Raw genomic sequence first — 10,000 nt, forward strand, 5'->3', positions numbered from 1 at the left:
TTTCCCCAATTAGAACCAATAGAAAGTAATCTTTTTTTTCTTATTTTTTTACTATATAAAAATCCAAACATGGGTGTCACTGAAATAGCGCCACCTTTGGTGGTAGCAGGTAGTACAAATCATCTTCGTTTATTTTATGATATGGAGTATGACATGTTGTGATCAACAAAATTTCTTTCAACAATGACAAAAGTTATAAAATGCATCTTCAAAACTGTGCCACAGTACATTGCCCACTGTAATGGAGCTGAGACAGGTACTCACAGAGTCCCAGAGGCCAGAGGCAGGAGTGCCTGTGAGTAAATAACAAAAATCCAAACCGTCCATTGGGACAATACTCTGTGCAGAGCATTGGTGCTGCCAAAGCAGTCTCCTTGGCTATTGGGCACAATCCCAGACAGGTCACCACATCAACACAGAATACCAGCAAGCTGGTACGCATTTTGCCAACCTCAGAAGGATAACAGGCTGAGTCAACCACACCCGGGGTTAATTCAACAGCCAAGCAAGATTTGAACTCAGGACTTCAGGATCCCAAACCCACCACAAGAACCATTAAGCCAACACCAAGCATAATACAAACCGATATTACTTATTATCATGGACCATACTCTGTTATAGAGCATCGGTGCTGCAGAGGCAGTTTATTGGCAAGAGTTATAGTGGGTGGTTTGCCATTGCCTTCCCAGCAAGAGTTAGGGCAGGAATTTGTAATTTGGTCAGCGTGCCAGTGATAGCTCGCCTACTCCTCATGAAGGACACCGTGGGATCTTTGACGTCCACCAACTAATGCCGACAGATGGGGCGTCCAGCTTAATGTCCATCCAAGGGACGACACACATTGTTGAATCACAATGCCTGTGAAACCCCAGGATGACGGTCTTAGCCGAGTCGGGATTCAAACTCAGGCAAGACAGCTTGGAGGAGAGTGTGCATACCTCTCGGCCATTCTGCCAGCCCAAATGATGGTGGAAGGGGTAGATACTAAGTGGTAGGACACGGCGGGAGTGGTCGGGAACGGCGGAAAGGGATAGGGAACAATGGAAGGGGTAGAGAATGACGGAAAGGGGTAGAGAAAGGGGTAATTGGGAGAGAAAAGGTCAGGTCAGGTCAGGTCAGGTATGTGAGCATGCGCCAGATCAGTGCGTCGCTGCGTCCACTTTCTGCCGGGACTCCAGGGGCCTCCGTCTGGCCATCCCCAAGGCAGATTCCTGGCCCATCCCAATCTCCTTGAGATGATGGTCAACCTGCAGCAACCACGAGGCACGTGGTCGGCCCATTGGCCTCCTCCACTCACGAGACTCCGTCGCTGAGAGAATCTGGTGAGCAGGATCAGCGTCAGGAAAATGAGCCACATGTCCAAACAGCTGCAGCTGACGCTCACGGACTATGCAGGTAACAAATCTCATCCGAGTCTCTCTCAGCAACCGCTCGTTGGACACAGAGTCCGACCAGCGATAGCCAAGGATTCTCCGAAGAGACCTGGTACCAAAGAAATTAAATCTCCATCTCAGATCCTTGGTCAGAGTCCAAGCCTCACATCCATAGAGCAAGACTGGAAGTACCAAGGACCTGAAGACTCGGACTTTCGTCCTCCCACACAGGTACCAGCAGCGCCACACCCCATGATCTAGTGAATCCATGACTCCCCAGGCCCGACCCAGACGTCTATTGGCCTCTGACTCGCAGCCAGCAGAGACATGAATATCACTGCCGAGGTCAGTGAAACTGCTGAGGTAAGGTAAGGTAAGGAGAGAAAAGGTGAAGGGGGAAAATAAGGGGCAATGGGAAGGCAAAATGAGTCGCTGTAATAAAAGTGGCAAGGCAAGAGTAGAAGAAGGAAGGGAAAAGGAGAGGGGAAGGAGAAAGCGGGCAGAGGAAAGGGCTGCGGGATGCTGCTGACGTGACAGATATATCAGTATCTATACCTAAACTGGATGGCATTCCTAAACTATATCGAGAGAGCATTTCTAAAGTACTGTATAACTAAATTAAACTGAACAAGAAAAAGAGCAATCAGAGAAATCCTCACCATGACTTGTTTTGTGTGGTGTTTGTGTTGTTTTGTGTGCTGCATTTTGTGCGGTGTTTGTGTACTGGTGTGTTACATAATTAATAAGAGACATAAATAGAACTGCTGTTTTTTTTTTTTCTGTGAACCATTGTATTCCGAGATGACCCTCAAAATTTTTCATACTGATCAGATGTAGCATTCTACATATGCAATGACGTCATAACGACAGCACATATGACATCATAAAACAATCACACATTCCCCATGAGGAGTATTTTATATTTGCCAAGTTTCAATGTTTTTCTTTGCACAGTTTCAGAGCAACAGAGGTCCAAGTTTTTCCCGTTTTTCCAACATGGCTGCCACACCACGTGACCTATGACGTCATAATTATCATCAAAATATTCTACATGAGTATTCGCTCATATGTTTAACAAAAAACTCTCAATTTGACCAGTGATTGCGGAGAAAAACACTAACGTTCTGTGTGGACAAACAAACAAACAGACAAATGGACACAAATGCAATACCATCTCCTTTGGCGAGGGTAAAGAGAGAGCATTCCTAAATGATAACCATACTAAGCTGGAGAGCATTCCTAAACTACAACTGCCACACCACTTACATTCCTAAACTATAACTAGAGAGCATTCCTGAACTACAACCAAACTAAACTAGAGAGAATTCCTAAACTATAACTGGAGAGCATTCCTAAACTATAACTCAAGAGCATTCCTGAACTACAACCAAACTAAACTAGAGAGAATTCCTAAACTATAACTGGAGAGCATTCCTAAACTATAACTCAAGAGCATTCCTGAACTACAACCAAACTAAACTAGAGAGAATTCCTAAATGATAACCATACTAAGTTGGAGAGCATTCCTAAACTATACCTCGAGAGCATTCCTGAACTACAACCAAACTAAACTAGAGAGCATTCCTAAACTATAACTCGAGAGCATTCTGAAACTATAACTAGAGAGCATTCATGAAATACAACTGCCACACCACTTGCATTCCTAAACTATAACTAGAGAGCATTCCTGAACTACACCCAAACTAAACTAGAGAGAATTCCTAAACTATAACTAGAGAGCATTTCTAAACTATAACTAGAGAGCATTCCTGAACTACAACCAAACTAAACTAGAGAGTATTCCTAAACAATAACGAAACTATAACTGCATAACGAAACTATAACTACATTCCTAAACTATAACTAAACGAAACTAGAGATCATTCCGAAACTATAACCAAACTAAACTGGAGAGCATTCCTGAACTATAACTAAACTATAACGAGAGAGCATTCCTCAACTATAACGAAACTAAACTCAAGAGCATTCCAAAACTATAACCAAACTCAACTCAAAAACATTCCTAAACTATAACTAGAGAACAGTCCAAAACTATAACTAAAGTACTAAACTATAACTAGAGAACCACAGATCAAGTGAAACGAAAGTAAGATCAACTAGAAGGGCACTCTTCGACGTCTTTGAAGTCACCAGATATGCCTATATTGTCACTATTACATCATTATACATACTTGTACCAAGTATAATTTAAATCCCCAAACCCAAAATCAAAATATTAAATAATTCTGGCTGCCAGACCATGTGTCCGATCACGTTGAAATTTGAAACATCCACTCCCCATGACTACTAGATCAGAACTGACATTTCAAATTGATTGATGAAGCAGTTCAAGAGAATTTTTTTGTTTTTTGAAGATTTTCACTCAATCGAATGTGACTGAAAGACCATGTGACATCAATAATTCGTGAATACCCTGGTATCCCCACGGCTTGGGGAACATTTGTATGAAGTTTCACCTCGATCTGTCCGGCCGTTCTGGAGAAGATTTTTTTATGAGTTTTAGGGTAAATTCAATAATGCTGCCGAATCACGTGACCGATGACATCATCAATTTTTTTTCTGTGGACCATTTTATTCCTAGATGACCCTCAAAAATGTTCATACTGATCAGATGTAGCGTTCTACATATGCAATGATGATGTCATGACGAAAGCACTGATGATGTCATTTTAAAAATCACATTCCCCATGAGGAGTACTTTCCGTGTGCCAAGTTTCAATTTTATCCTTGGCGCGGTTTCAGAGATAGAGGTCGAAAGTTTTTCCATTTTTCCAACATGGCTGCCACACCACTTGCCCTATGATGTCATAATTATCATCAAAACATTCTACATGAGCTCCTATTGTGAAAATTTCATCTCAATCCAACAGGCAGTTGCGGAGAAAAACAATAAAGTTCTGTGCAGACAAACAAACAACAAGAAAAGACGTCGCGCAGAACACAATACTTGCAAAATTCATAAAACAAATTTGATCTCAAAATTCAATGACCAGATCAATCGGATGATCAAGTCAATCGGATGAAAATTGACAATTTTAGAAATCCCTCCAATGTTGAGCTTTTGGCCTATGTGAACCTCCAAAATATTTGGTGGTTGCATTCAATGACCTGAAATGTAAATCCTCTTCAAATTTCAAGTCAATCGGATGAAAATTGAGCATTTTAGAAATCTCATCTAAGTTGTTGTCCTTGACCTATGTTGACCTTTTGGTCGATGTTGACCTCAAAAATAATTGGCTCGTTGAATTCAATGACCTGAAATATAAATCCTCTTCAAATTTCAAGTCAATCGGATGAAAATTGAGGATTTTAGAAATACCACCTGAGTTATTGACCTTGGACCTATTTTGACCTTTTGGTCTATGTTGACCTCAAAAATAATACACTTCTTCCTTGTGACAAGCTCTGCCATGTGGTGAAGTTTCGTGAAGATTGGTTTAAAATTTTGACCAAAAGGCGATAAACAGACAGACAGACAGACAGACAAACAAACAGACGAACAGACAGAATAACAAAGTCGAATGACCAATATACTTGAAAAATCTTCGATTTTGCAAGGAACAAACAAACAAACAATCAAACAAGAAGAGGACGTCGTACAGGGCAGGATACTTGCGGATCACGAGACATGATCCGGATTCGGATCTTCACCAAAATTGGATCAATTCGTCCTCGTGGCACTCCCAACCTGTCCACCAAGTTCTGTCCGAATCCATCCAAATCTTTTGAGATATGCAATATCATTTTGGCAACTTCTCTCAATAGCATTTCACTGAAAAAAATGATCAGATCCAGATTTAGATATTCACCAAAATTTAATTGATTCGTCCTTGTTATACACTCAACCTTTCCACCAAGTTTCGTCGGAATCCATCCATAACCTTTTGAGATATTGTGTTCTGTATCGTTTTGGGCACTATCTCTCAATGGTGAAGAATCACTTTAAAAATTCTCAGATCCGGATTTGAATCTTCACCAAAATTAAGCGTTGCTGTCCTTGGCCCGTCAACGACATACTCAAAAAATTTCACAACGATCGCTTGAAAACTGTGTCCAAAAATCGTGTGACAGACAGACAGACGGACAGACAGACAGACAGCTACAAACATACTTGACAAAAAAAAAAATTCGCCAAGTTACAAACAACTAGTCAGACGTATGCCAACACAGTGATCTACAGTTAGCCGATTAAAACAAGTTTTCTTTGAGATGATAAAACGACACCAAACAGAATTAGTGAAATACAACACGAATTGTAAAAGTATGATTAAGGAGATATTTATATAAATATATATGGAAACCATTTAAACCCATTTCAGTGGTTGCTCGGAGACAAGAAAGCAGGTACAAAATAAAAAAAAACGTTTATAAATATCCATTTGAATATTTAAACAATAGTTTGATCCAGAGGTGAGCGGGATGATCGTGCTTGTTGCTGCACATGTTATATTTAAAGTATTATCATAAAATAGAACGTGTGATGGGAGTTGTAACTGTGTGATATAATCCATTGAATCATCCAGCAAGTAAAGTGTGATTAGTGATGTTGTATTGATGGGTTGACTGACTGCCTGGATGCAACTGAGGTTGTGGATCTACTGATGCAGCTAATCCACTGATATGGATCCGTGACTGAGGTTGTGGATCCAAGTTTGGAGAGGTTCTGGGCTGAAAGGATCGAAACCTCGAGGAAGAACGGTGCCCAGCTGATGATCCGTGTGGTGGGAAAACCATTCATTTGTTTCCAGGTGAAGGTTCTTACTTCAGCTAAGGGAACTATGTTTTGAGGTTAACATTATTTCCAGCAATCATTTAAATTATATTATATTTCAGGAATAGCTGATACTGTACAATTGATTGTGTGCGTGCGTGCGTGCGTTATATCCAGTGATGCCGCTTGATAATAGTATTAACAGGAAATGGTACGAACCCTGCAACTTTTAACCGCGGATATTTCTCATATTCGTATGTTCCATGAGTCCGATTTTCATTCAGGAACACAACAATTATGGTTAACCATCCTGAAATCGCCACTATTTGGTTGAAATGCTAAAAATTGTTTTAAAAACTAATTTAATTACAGATTTCACACGAGCAACGGCAGGTTAAAAATTCCCGGTGAGCAGAACGGAGTCAGTGAAAACACACACAGCGCATGCGCAAAAGGCCTCGTTCAGCATTGATGCGTCATTTCGAAAGTCTCGCATTGAACGTCAGGCCTGGTCAGTCGGTTTCTGAAACACCTGGGCCAAAAATACTCTGTGGGACAGGGGACAGACACCTCACTAGAACCGGTAGTTGTAGTGGACTCGTGGAAGTATCTGTAAATGCTCTCATATCTTGTCTGTGTTGAGCCAAGAGCCATATAATGACCCCCAAAGGATAAAACATCCAATTCCCTTCTGCAATCAAAGCAGAGTACACATGCACGCCACGATTAGCCACAGCGTGTCATGTTACATGTGCTCAGCATTGTCATTTATGAGGTACCTGCTTGTGAATGAGTGACACCTATGATTGCGTAATGAAGTCTTTGTTTAACAAGCCAGAACACATCACAGATTCGATCACTTTTTGGCAAATACGAGGTATTACTTCGTGTCTGCATTCGGCTCCCGTGTGACAATTCTGAACAAGACCGACAAACAAAAATCATTACGTTATTCAAATAATAATTCGTAATCACGGGTCCACTTTCTTCAAAAGAAAATGTCGAGCACTGCAAGTAATCCGAGGAATGGCCCGAGGAGTTGTGTGCGACTGGCATGGGACCTTTCCTGAGCCTTCGGTAATTGCATTACCACTTAACCACTCTTACAGCTCGTGATCAGGATTGGCAGGACAGCCTACAGGTATGCACACTCACCTCTCAGTTGTCTAACCTGGGTTTAAATACTGACCCTGCTATTAACTGTCATTCTGATTTTTGCAGGCAAGGTGAGGCATCAATGTGTGCGGCTTCCCTCAGATGGATGTGAAACCCGGTGTCTCATCTGCCGTATTGGTTGGTGGACTGGGTGGATGGCGACAGCCTTCTCGTGGCCCACCCTGATAAGTGCATTCTTGAATGCACAACTAATGTCATCAAAACGGTGACTGAACGCCTATCACTGGTCAATAGAGCAAAATTCCAAATCGAAGCGATCACAACAAGCCCTGTCAAGGTCCAAAATCCCGAAAAATACCCTGGAACACGGCGAACTGTTCGTTGAAGATATTCGGCTTCTTTACGCCTTAATCCCAACATTTAGGGGTCGGTCACTTGGATCAGCATTTTCCATTCCCCTCTGTCCTCCGCATCTTCCTCTCTCAATGTTAGTGAGTGTCCGGGAAGCAGTGGCAGAAAGAAAGTGACACTTCTGTATGTGGGAAAATTGTGTGTTCAGCCGGTGTGTTGCCCAGATTGCAGAGCACTGGTATGGTTCACCAGAGGACCTGGATATAATTCCTAGTCTGGGCATGTAGTTTTCCCACATATATGTATGTATGTATGTATGTATATCCTGGACAGGTCCTGTGCCAAGGAAGCACTTTACAAGATGGAGGATGCCAAGTCAGTAACTGGCTTTGGAGGCCAACTAAGAAATGTGGTTTCCCCAAGAAAGATTGTGGTTGTTTGTGAGGCCCAAAGGTTTGAGTGACTGAACTTGTCTGAAGTAGTTGGAAACCATCAGTAAGCATTAGTTAATTAGTATCAGATTCAATTCTTTATTTATCTTCTTATATTAATTGAAGAGGTTTTGGTGGGGGGTACAAACAAAACCCATGTTCTTCCTCTTCCTCCTACTGTCTATCTGCTCTGTAATGCCTCTCCTACCCTTCAACCTATGATCCATGTTCACACCAAGAATCACTCGATTCTTTCTCATGCCCCCTTTTTATTTACCTCCCCCAGGGCTGAAACCCCATTTGCCTTACATGTACCTTTTGGACACTGTACTGTCTGTTTACCTCCCCCCTCCCCACTCCTGCCACATGTATTACCACCCACAGATCCTTCTCCTGTGTCACACACTCCAAAACTGCTCCATGCATTAAGTCGTCCCCATTTTCGTTATTGTTAACCACAACCCTATCACCGTACATTGCCTGATGTCAAACTGCACCTTCCAGTCTGAAGCATGGTCACCATTGAGCTGTGACAGCTCAAACCATCCATCTCTGGACTAAGATTGATTCTCAATGAGATCAAACAAGTGATACATCATTACAGCATCATTTGTGCAAATAAATCACTCTGCTCTGACTGATGATCATTAATTGCACCATATGGAACAATGATTGTCAAAAAAAAGCTTTTCCTCTTTCTTCGAGATGTATAAACATGTTGTACATCCTCGAAACATGTTGGCCCCTGATTTATTAACCATTCACAAGGTCACCCCCCCAGTGTGTGGCTCAGATTGGTTATTTTATCTGCTCTGTAATGTTGTAACCCCACTAGCAAGTTGCTAATGCCTGCACGGGATGCTAAACGAGGTAGGTATGGAGTCGGCAAAAATGCAAATGGCATCTTCTGTCATCAAGCCGGGAGCAACAATTCACATTTATTGCCACATTTAATGCAATTCAAATGCTCTAATGGTGGCGAGGTGCTACATTTGAAACTGTTTCTTCGATATATGTATCTTTTTGATGTCTAGAATCCGGAATAAAAAATTGGTGGCAAAGCCAGCGACCAATTGCAAATCAATAGGAGGATGAAAGCATTTATGATCTCATAACAGGAATGGGTTCCTGCCTTCTGGATTTGAATGCAAATGTGTTTGATGAGATTTCACCACCTGATGATCCATAGTTTAAAGATGGTATTATGGGCTACACAAAGTGGGATGAAATAGTCCTGAATATCGTGAGATCTGAGCATACAAATTGTACAGTTCAAAGGGACAGGTGTCATGAAATACGAAGTGTGTTCAAAAAGTATCCAACCTTCATTTTTCGTGCGTAAACAAATGAAACTTGCGAGGCGTGGTTTGATGCATGTATGTAGGCGATCCTAATCCGTATGCGTGAATATTTTCCCACCTGCAGAAGCTGTCAGTCGCCGACAGACCGCCAATGAGTAAGGAAGTGGAAGTGAGCGCCGTCGGATTTTCGTTTTTGACATAATGATGGATCACTGTGGTCTCATCGCCAGTGATCACTGTGTTGAAGAAGTTGGGATCGCTGTTCACAGTCTCCAGCATGTCCTGTGCGATCTCCAAATGGAGTTGCTTCTGCTCGATCATAAGCAGCTTTGGCACGAACTTCGCTGAGATTCGCCTTAAGCCCAAATCCTCAGTCACAATGGAATGAACAGATCCAATGCTGACGCCTGCCTCGTCTGCAAGTTTTCTGATCGTGATTCGATGATCCTGCATCAGCAGGGTCCTCACTTGGTCAATGACGATATCATTTTGGGATGTTGAGGGCCGACCAGAACGTGCTTCACTTTCCACTGATGTGCGCCCATCTTTGAAGCGGTTGTCCCACTCTTTTATCTGTATGGTGTCCATTGCTTTGTTCCCGAAAGCCTGTTGAATCTTGCGGATCGTTTCCACTTGGGAATTGCCAAGCTTTACACAAAATTTGATGCAGTAGCGTTATTCAAGTTTTTCCGTCAT

At 42.0% G+C, this 10,000-nt stretch overlaps 1 long non-coding RNA gene across 1 annotated transcript in view; it reads left to right on the forward strand.

Annotated features, from left to right (window-relative positions):
• Window positions 1-9,133, forward strand: part of LOC147020336 (uncharacterized) — a 26,498-nt gene extending 17,365 nt beyond the window's left edge. The window contains exons 2-3 of the long non-coding RNA XR_015062078.1: window positions 6,002-6,142; window positions 7,327-9,133. This is a non-coding gene — a long non-coding RNA (uncharacterized LOC147020336). The remainder of the gene's footprint in view (window positions 1-6,001; window positions 6,143-7,326) is intronic.
• The last annotated feature ends 867 nt before the right edge of the window (window positions 9,134-10,000 follow it).

Source organism: Eptatretus burgeri, chromosome 9, assembly GCF_056783735.1.
Source record: "Eptatretus burgeri isolate ZD-2024b chromosome 9, Ebu_testis_v1, whole genome shotgun sequence".
Classification (NCBI taxonomy): Eukaryota; Metazoa; Chordata; class Myxini; order Myxiniformes; family Myxinidae; genus Eptatretus; species Eptatretus burgeri.